Raw genomic sequence first — 9,672 nt, 5'->3', positions numbered from 1 at the left:
TTTCTTTCTTTCTTTCTTTCTTTCTTTCTTTCTTTCTTTCTTTCATCAGAGCGCTGCTCAGCTCTGATTCATGGTGGTGCAAGAGACTGAACCTGGGGTGTTGGACCTTTCTAATAGCTTTTTAAACATTTTTAAAAATATTTATTAATTAATTTATTCCCTTTTGTTGCCCTTGTTGTTTTATTGTTGTAATTATTGTTGTTGTTGTTACTGATGATGTTGTTGGATAGGACAGAGAGAAATGGAGAGAGGAGGGGAAGACAGAGAGGGGGAGAGAAAGATAGACACCTGCAGACCTGCTTCCCCGCCTGTGAAGCGACTCAAACCTGGATCCTTACGCTGGTCCTTGCACTTTATACCACCTGCGCTTAACCCACTGCGCTACCGCCAGACTCCCTCTAACAGCTTTTTAACCGATGCTGGTCCTGAGCACATTCTCATTCTCTCCATCTCTCTCTCTCTCTCTCTTTCTCTCTCTCTTTCTCTCTCTTTTTCCTCCAGGGTTCTCATTGGAGCTTGGTGCCAGCACTATGAATGCACTGCTCCTGGAAGCCATTTTCCCCCCATTTTTATTGGATAGGACTGAAAAATTGAGAGGGGAGAGAAATAGGGAGAGAAAGAAAGACACCTGCGAGGCTGCTTCACTGCTTATGAAGTGTCCTCCTTGCAGGTGGGGAGCCAGAGACTCGAACCCAGACCCTTGTGCGGGTCCTTGCACTTCATATTATGTTTTGCAATATGGGGCTTCTCCTTCCAGAAGGCTTCCGACAACAGGCTAAGTCCACCTTAGGTCAGCAGAAATGGCAGCAAAACAGACTCAACAGGGATCAAACCAGCTCCTAGCTCCTCCACTGAGGAAGGGAAGAAGGAAGGAAGGAAGGAAGGAAGGAAGGAAGGAAGGAAGGAAGGAAGGAAGGAAGGCCTTTTATTTCCAGCCAGACATCAGTGTCTACTTGAACCCAGAGCACCAGCTGTGCTGGGGTTCAGCCCAACTGTCCTGTAACCCCCCACCTTGCTGGGCCTGTCCTGCTCTGTGCAGCCCCACCCTGGGTAGGGGGGAGCCCCCTCCCCATTTCCTGCTCTCAGAAGTGTTCTGAGAGGCTGATGGGGCCCGACATGGGGCAGAAGGGGTGCATCTGCAGGCCCTTTCTGCCAGGGAAGGTCACAGGCCTGGAGCTCACAGGGAAGCCATAGCTGTCACCCATATACTACGTGCCCAGCTGGCAGGGGAGGGCGGTGCCTGCCTTAGGTGGTTGAATGGCACCTTCCAAGCTGCCCTCCACCCGCCCAGAGCTCAGCGTGGAGGAAAGAGTGTCCAAACACTCGGGCCTCCCTGCTGGACTGGAGGAAACACACTCGTGAGCCCAGCTACTGAGCGCCAGTCCCTCTGCAGCCAGAGCCTGTTCTCTCATCTGAAAATGGTGTGGTTGCTACCTTCTAGAAGACACCTTTCTGTTATACTGACAAGCTGAGCCAAGACAGCCGTCTCGTTTTATCACCCCTCTAGCTCGAGTGTGAGCCCAGTGTGCAAACAGAGCACAGGAAATCACTGTTTGTTTGTTTCGCTTCCAGGGGCTCCGGTGCCTGAGCCGGCACAATGAATCCACTGCTCCTCGTGGCCATTTTTTCCACTTTATTGGATAGGACAGAGACGAATTGAGAGAGGACGGGGAGATCGAGCGGGAGACAGACAGACAGACACCTGCAGACCTGCTTCGTACCCCTCTGCAGGTGAGGAGCCAGGGGCTCGAACCTGGCTCCTCATGTGGATCTCTGCGCCTAACTGGGTGTGCCACAGTGCAGAGAACAGGAGATTGCTTTTGAAGGGAAGGCTTGGGTGAACGGGTGACTCATGGGAGCCTGCACTGGCCCGTCCTCTTTCTTGGCCAGTGGAAGCCAAACTCAGACCAACAGAGGCACAGCTGTGGTCTCAGACAGGGGCTCGGGGACTCCCCACCAAGGAGTGGCCACTGCCGGTGACAGTGAGCTCACCCTCACTGGGGGATTCACACTGGAGGCAGTGCCAGGGAGACCACGTGGGACTCGGGCTGCTGTGCTGAGCGGGAAGTGAGCGCACGTGACCTCTCTGGCCCTAGGTGACCCTGAGGGCCCAGTCCCATCACTGCTGGCAGACAGGTCTGCAAACTGAGGATCCCACAAGGCCTCAGCAGCCTGGCTCTTATTTCTTTACTTTTTTAAAAAATAAACTTGTTTATTTTTGTTTGTTATTTAACTTTGTTTAATGTAATAGGGCAGAGAGAAATGGAGAGGGGAGGGGAAGATGGAGAGAGAGAGAGAGAGAGAGAGACCGGTAATGCTGCTTTTCACTTGTGAAGCTTTCCCCCTGCAGGTGGGGGCAGGGGCTTGAACCCAGGTTCCTGTGCGTGGAGATATGTGCTCATAAAAACCGGTGTGTGTGCCACTGCCCACTCCCCTCCCCTCCCACTTCTTTCCTAAGGAGCGATGACCGGGGCTGCGGGAAGGAGAGGTGGGCTCTGGCAATCTGCGTCAGGGGGCGAGCAGACAGCCTAGCCACCTGTGGGCTCTGCTGGAACAGAACCAACTAAGATGTGACCAGGGAGACAGAAAGGGAGGGCACACATGAAAGGACTGGGCGATTGCAGCCCTGCTCCACTCAGGGAGAAGGGTGCCCAGAAGGGAGACGCACAGAGTTAGGGTGGGGTCTCCTCTGCTGTCCCCTATGTCTTCAGTTTCCACTAGGGCTTCTCAAAGGCCGGATCTGAGCCCATCTTCAAGGTCTGCGCATTGAAGGATCTGTGATTGCCTGCTGTACTTTCAATTTTATTTAGTTTAGTTTAGTTTCTGCCTCCAGGGTTATCTCCAGGGCTCCATACTGGCACCACAAATGAATCCACCTGTTTCACCACTTGTGAAGCTCCCCCCACCCCGGAGGTGGAGGGAAGGGGACTCGAAGCTGGTTTCTTGCATGAATTCTTGTGCTGAGTACTGTGTGCATGTAACTGAGTACACCACTGCCCCCGCCACCCGTACACACACTTTCACTTTTAGAATGAATCTTGGAGTCAGTGGAAGGGCCTAGAAGGCTTCTGAGAGGGGGTGAGAGAAGGGGTTTTAAGAAGCCCTGAAAGAGAGTCATGGCTGTGGGGGACATGAAAACGCCATCCCTGGGCATCCCTCCTGGAGGGTCGACCAGCTGGCCCTGCTGCCAGTGGCCCCTGCACAGAAGAGGGAGCTTGGTCCACGTGGGTGGGATGGGGCGACACTTACCAAGAACCGGGGTCCGTCAATGTGGTGCTTCTTCACGGCCTTCTCACAGTCCTTGTAGTTCAGCTGCGGACAGGGGACAGTGCTGTGAGTGGCAGGCAGGCTCCCCTCCCCTCCCACTCTCCCCCCCTCCTCCTCCCTGGCAATGGCAGTCTGGCACCAGAGGTCAGCACCTGTGCTCCTGGTGGCTAGCCAGACACTCCCCCCCAACTCTTGATCTAGCTGACAGTCTGTCCGTTCCTTGGCCGCCCTCTCATTAGCCTCTTAAGACTCTGAAAACGGAACACTTGCTGGGACCTCAGGCTTTGAGGTGAGCGCCAGAGAAACAGGGTGTCCCCAGAGTTGCAAGAGGTCAACCAGAAACCATCACTGAGAGAGGAACAAGGGTCTCCACTGCCCAGCCACCATAAACACCAAAGCAACCTCAGTGGGCACTGCAGTGAGGTTTTTCCAGAACTTTCTTTCTAAACACACACACACACACACACACACACACACACACACACACACACACACACCTTCATGTTATGAAATCCAGATTCAAGCTTGTTATACTGACTTTCCTTATTAGAAGTGGCTGGGTGATCACATGAGCGCTTGTTTTAAATGCATCCATGTAAAACGATTCCCCTACATTAATCTACATGCATTCATGTAATGATTTCATGATTCTCCTACAGCCAGGCACTGAGGCTGTTTACAAGCTGCCGTTCCAGTAATGACCACGGAGACCGCTAATAGCTTCGGAGGACTTGCTAGGTGGCAGCCGCCGTTCCAAGTGGCTAAGCACGTGCTCAGCCCTCCAGTCCGCACAGTTTGCAGACAGAGACACAGGTGCAGCGAAGCAAACAGCCCGCATGAGACAGGATGGCCAGTAGGTGACAGGGGCCAGCTGGGCTCTAGTGAGATGGTCATGCCTCTTGCAGGATAGGCCATGGCTCTGTGAGAAGGTCTCACTTACGTAAAGTGAACAAAGTCAAGGTTAGCGTCACCTCCAGATCAAACTGTACCATCAAAAGCACTGTGCTACCTGTCATTCTGCCCCCTCTGGAAGATCAACAGAACACTGTTTTAGATTTTATTGCCTTTTAGCCACCGAGTTGCAGACGCAACGGTGATGCCATCCTGACTTCCCTGGGCAGATGATCTCACCAAAGTTCCCAGAATCTCCCCTCCCCAGAGCCCTGCCCCACTAGGGAAAGAAAGGAACAAGCTGGGGGGATGGATTCACCTGCCAACATCCATGTCCAGCAGAGAAGCAATTACAGAAGCCAGACCTCCCACCTTCTGCTCCCTCATAAAGAATCTTGGTCCGGAGGCTAGACAGTGTGCATCTGTTTAAGCACACAGAATATGAAGCACAAGGACCCGCGTAAGGATCAGGGAGTTAAGTCCCCGGCTCCTCACCTGCATGGGGATGTTTCACAAATGGTGAAGCAGGTCTGTAGGTGTCTATCTCTCCCTCTCTGCCTCCCCCTCCTCTCTCAACTTATCTTTGTCCTTTCCAAGAAAGAAGGTCACCAGGTGCAGTGGATTCATAGTGCTGGCACTGAGCCCCACTCATAACCCCAGAGACAAATATCCTTTGGTTCATATTCCCAAAGGGATAAAGAATAGGGAAACATCTCATGGAAGGGATGGGACACAGAACTCTGATGGTGGGGACTGTGTGGAGTTCTATCCTTGTTATCTTACAATCTCATTAAATATTATTAAATCACTAATAAAAGGTAATACATACGTAAATGTATAAAGAATAGAGTCAGAGAAAGGAGCATTGAGGGCCTTGGTTGCTACCAAAAGAACAGCCGGACTCGGGAGTCGGGCAGTAGCGCGGCGGGTTAAGCACGTGTGGTGCGAAGCGCAAGGACCAGCATAAGGATCCCGGTTCAAGCCCCCAGCTCCCAACCTGCAGGGGAATAGCTTCACAGGTGGTGAAGCAGGTCTGCAGGTGTCTGTCTTTCTCTCTCCCCCTCTCTGTTTTCCCCACCTCTCTCCATTTCTCTCTGTCCTATCCAACAACAACAACATCAACAACAACAACAATAATAGCTACAACAAGGGCAACAAAAGGGAATAAATAAATACACAAATATTAAAAAAAAAGAAGAACCGGTCTTATCAGCAACTGGTCACTTTGCCTTTAATAGCGTAAGTATTTCTGTAAAGCTCCCCCAGTGTGAGGTTTGGGGCTGGAACAGTTAAGGTAGAATGTCTGTTGCTGTGACTCTGAAGTCCTCATCACATCTGTGGCTCCACCCTTCTTGGTTTGGGGACAAAGTTAAAACTATTGTCATGTCTTTTCTTTTCATTTTATTTACTAGGGCTCAGGCCTGTGCTAGAATCACTACTCCCCCATTTCCACACACACCCCCATTTCTTTTATTTAACAGGACAGAGAGAAATAGAGAGGGGATGAGTCAGGGAAACCACACCTGCAGCTCTGCTTCACCATTCGTGAAGATTCCCCCATGCAGGTGGGGGGGGGTGGAGGCTTAACCCTGGGCCCCTGTGCACGGTATAACCTGTGCTCAGCCAGGGGCACCAGAAGCCCCGTCCCCCCGGTCGTGTCTTATGCTCAGACATCTACAGAGTGGCTGCAATGATCGTGACCTGCTGGCATGAAAGGGTAGGAGGAGCTAGAGAAAGCTGTGCAAACGCCAACCTGGGAGCAACATGGAAGCAGGTAACGTCTGGGGGTGAGGGAGCCATCCGTGACCTGTGTGTGTTGAGTGGTGTAAGGGTCCTGGGGCACTCCTGCCTCCAGTTAGGCACTGCCACCCCCACCGGGTGACTTGCTTACACCTCAGAGAGCTCAGGGCACTGATTCTGGACAGACAGATCAGGCCTGCCCAGTGGTTTCATTCTAACCCAGTAACAGTGATGCCTGAGGGCTAAACTTTTGTTTTCTTTTTTAATTTTCAGCTTTACTGCTTGACTGTTTCTTGACCCTGGAAGAAAATCATGACGATCTGCTTTATAAGGTATCCCATGATCACTCTGGGTCAGATGTGCTATCGGGGAGTTGAACCTGGGACCTCCCTCGGTGTGCACGGTATGCTTTCTCTCTGCTGAACCACCTCCTCAGCCACAGCAACACGGTGACATTGTGCAGTTTCACACCTCTCTGTGTGCTCAAGAATCACCAGACCTACCGCCCAAATTCCAGTGACATCACACTGTCAAAACAGCCCCCGAGCTCTTAACGGGCTTCTAGAAGTTTCTCCTGAGTACCAGCCTTGGGTGGCATTGGTCTGGAGCAGCTGCCTGGAGCTGGAGATGGGACAGCTGAGGCCCAGAGAAGGCAGGGGCTGATGCAAATCACACAGTCATCTGCAGGCACAGCTGGGATTAGAATCCAGGGCTCTTGATCTGGGCAGTGGTGCAGTGGATAAAGCATTGGATTCTCAACCATGAGGTCCCAAGTTCAACCCCTGGCAGCCCATGTACCAGAGTGAAGTCTGGTTCTTTCTCTCTCTGCCTATCTTTCTCATGAATAAATAAATTTAAAAAAAAAAAAAAAAGAACCCAGGGCTCTGAGCCAATGCCAGCCTCCAAGTCAAAGGAATCAGGGGACTGAAGCACAACGTATAATAACCACAGGGCTTGGGGGGCTCAGATCAGACTTGGCCAAACCATACCTGTTTGAGGTGGCAAGACCTGAAGGCCATTGGGTGGCATGGCCCAGAAATGGAGCCTGAAAAGAAGACCCACCTCCTAGGCCCACGTCGTCACCCTCCCCTCCCTTCTCCCAACAGCTCCATGAAGTCTGCTTCCACTAGACCCTCTAGTCCACGGGGGAGGATGCTGGGGCACAGAGAGAGGCAGCCAGGAGGCTGCACACCTCGTTAAGGCCCCAGTCCCCATCTGCTGGGGGGGAAGATTCAAGAGAGGAGAAGCAAGTATTGCTGGTGCCTCTCTCTCTCTCTCTCTCTCTCTCCCCCTCTCTTTCTCCTCATTCCTGTTCAGTTTCTCTGTTTTCTGTCAAAAAAAAAACAACAATTGAAGAAAGATAAAAAATTTAAAATGGTGATGGTAGATAGCATAATGGTTCTACAAACAGACTCTTGTGCCTGAGGCTCTGAAGTCCCAGTTCAATCCCCCAAAGCACCATAAAGCGGAGTTAAGCAGTGTTCTGGTTTAAAGCACAACTGGCTAAGCACATGTTATAATGTACAAGGACCCAGGCTGGAGTCCCCACCTGCAGGGGGCAAGCTTTGCGAGTGGTGAAGCAGGGCTGCAGCTGTCTCTCTGTCTCACTCCCTCTTTATCTCCCTTCCCCTATCAATTTCTCTCTGTCTCTATCCAATAATAAATAAATGATATATGTGTATGTATATGTGGAAAAAAATGGCCACCAGGAGCGGTGAATTAATTGCCAGTACTGAGCTCCAGCAGTAACTGTGGTGGTAATTTAAAAAATGAGATAAATTAATATAAGAGAAAGGTGGCATATCTGAGCCACTGACACCCAGCTGGTAGGGAACAAAGCCAGGAGTCAAACCAGAGCTGGCTAGCAGTGGGTGTGTGTATGTGGAAGGGGGCCCTGCCCCCAAGCATCGTCAGACACCTGGGCACCTGACACAGGGCCTCTGAAGGCTGAGCTCCTCCCCCTGTCTCTCTGGGGTAGGACAGCTCACTGGGCATGTGCTGGCCGCTGGTCCCTTTATGCTGGGAGGGAGAGAGAAATATCCCTGTGCCTTGAACCTGTCCTGGGGCCTAGGGTCTTCTGGAAGCCAGCATTCCACTCCCTCCCTGAGCCCCCCTCTCCAGTTCTCCTTCAGTCTGCCCACACCCCTTTCTTTGGGGAAGGCCACCCCTGATCCTTCTGTCACTGGTCTGGGACCAACCCCTGGCTCTTGCTGATTCTGGAGCTCTCCCGCCCTGGTGATGGAGCCAGTGCTCTGCTCTCCCGCGTCTGGACGTAGCTCCCCCGGCCGCCCTCACTTATTCTTCACTACGAGGAGAAACCGCTCCGTGCACTCACATGGCCGGCCCCGGGCTGACCTCGACCGTTTGGAGGGAGAAGTAAGAGAAACAGGACAGCAGAAGCCAGGCCTCCCTCTACGTTGCCACCCACAGCGGGTAGGACGCGGGAACGTGGGAGGTGTGGGTGCAGTGACAGTGAACACCCAATGCCACCCAGACCCCACGCCGGGCGCTATGTCCTTAGGAGCCTGCTCTGGGCCTCAGTTTCCCCAGAAAGCGGAGAGGAGGAGCTCTAAGGTCTTAGTACTCTCACACTCCAGAGCAGCCACTTGGAGGGAGGTGCTGGGGAGCCAAAGGCCCCCCTGGCAGAACCCCCCTCCCTTTCCTCCTAGGCAGGGCCCTCAGGACCCAACTGCATCCTGGGCACTGGGGCCTTTCAATGAGGGCGTACCTGAGGTCCCCCTGCATATAAGTGTGTGTGGGCCCCCCAACTGGCAGGCAGGACCACAGCTCTCTGCTCTCTGTTCTCTGTCTTACAGGAGCTTAGCCTCCAGCCCATCTGGCCTGGCCTCTTTCTGTGCCTCAGTTTCCCCTGTTACCACCAAGGGACTCAGATCCCACACTGAGTGTCCCAGTGTGGACCCTGCAACCACACTGGACCACCTGCATTCCTTCCTGGGGGAGGGGAACTTTGGTCTGGCTCACCAACTTCAATTTTTTTTTCAGGAGGGCCGGGGGAACATACTCTTGCCTCCCTCAGCCCCGGCAAACGGTATGGTCAAGGTGTTTGTGGGGGTCCCTTCTCCCCAGCATCAAAGGCAGGAACACGCAGCGGTGAGTGTGAGGACACAGCAACTGCTCAAGGCATGAGGCTGCCACGGGGTGGGAAGACCCACTATCTCTCTCTTTGTAGTCTCTTCTGGTCCTCCAGGGACCCCTCCTTCCAGCTTCTGCCCCCCTCACTCTACAGGCAGCTGCCTCCACCCCACACGCCCTAGCCCGGCTCACCTTCCTGAAATATTCCGCCAGACTGTCGGGGTCCCAAGCCAGGACCTCGGAGCGAAAGGGGACGTGCCTCAAGGCCATGGCCGCTGTTTCTGCAGGCAAGACTCACAGGCAGAGCCGGGGACCTCGCCCATGAACAGGGCACCCCAAGATTCAGAGCTGGGAGGTGTCCTCCTCAGCCCGTCCACTTCCAGCGGCTGCCCTGCCGGAGGCCGAGGTCTGTCTGTCTGTCCCAGACCCCAGAAAGCGACAACTTCCTCTGCGCACAAATATGGTCTCTTCTCAGAAAAACGACTCAGCGGGTTTCCTTTACCACTTCCTCCGCGCTGCCGACTCTAAATAAGTAAACAAGGAAGCCAGGCCTGGGGCAGCCCAGGGGGCCGAAACCCCAGCAAGGGGAGGGGCTCCCACGTGAGTCCCACGTGTCCAGTCAGACTCCGGGTGCTGTGTCCACACAGCCTGCTGAAGTCTCTGCAGAGGGAGATCTCTTTA

General features: G+C 53.3%; 1 long non-coding RNA gene across 1 annotated transcript in view; it reads right to left on the bottom strand.

Annotated features, from left to right (window-relative positions):
- Positions 1 to 9,495, bottom strand: part of LOC132536557 (uncharacterized) — a 10,447-nt gene extending 952 nt beyond the window's left edge. Inside the window, exons 1-2 of the long non-coding RNA XR_009548090.1 lie at positions 9,184 to 9,495; positions 3,250 to 3,312 (exon numbers count right to left, since the gene is read on the bottom strand). This is a non-coding gene — a long non-coding RNA (uncharacterized LOC132536557). The remainder of the gene's footprint in view (positions 1 to 3,249; positions 3,313 to 9,183) is intronic.
- Between the last annotated feature and the right edge of the window lie 177 nt (positions 9,496 to 9,672).

Source organism: Erinaceus europaeus, unplaced genomic scaffold, assembly GCF_950295315.1.
Source record: "Erinaceus europaeus unplaced genomic scaffold, mEriEur2.1 scaffold_519, whole genome shotgun sequence".
Taxonomy (NCBI): Eukaryota; Metazoa; Chordata; class Mammalia; order Eulipotyphla; family Erinaceidae; genus Erinaceus; species Erinaceus europaeus.
The sequence above is the reverse complement of the archived record's forward strand: the minus strand, read 5'-3'. Positions and strand labels throughout refer to the sequence as shown.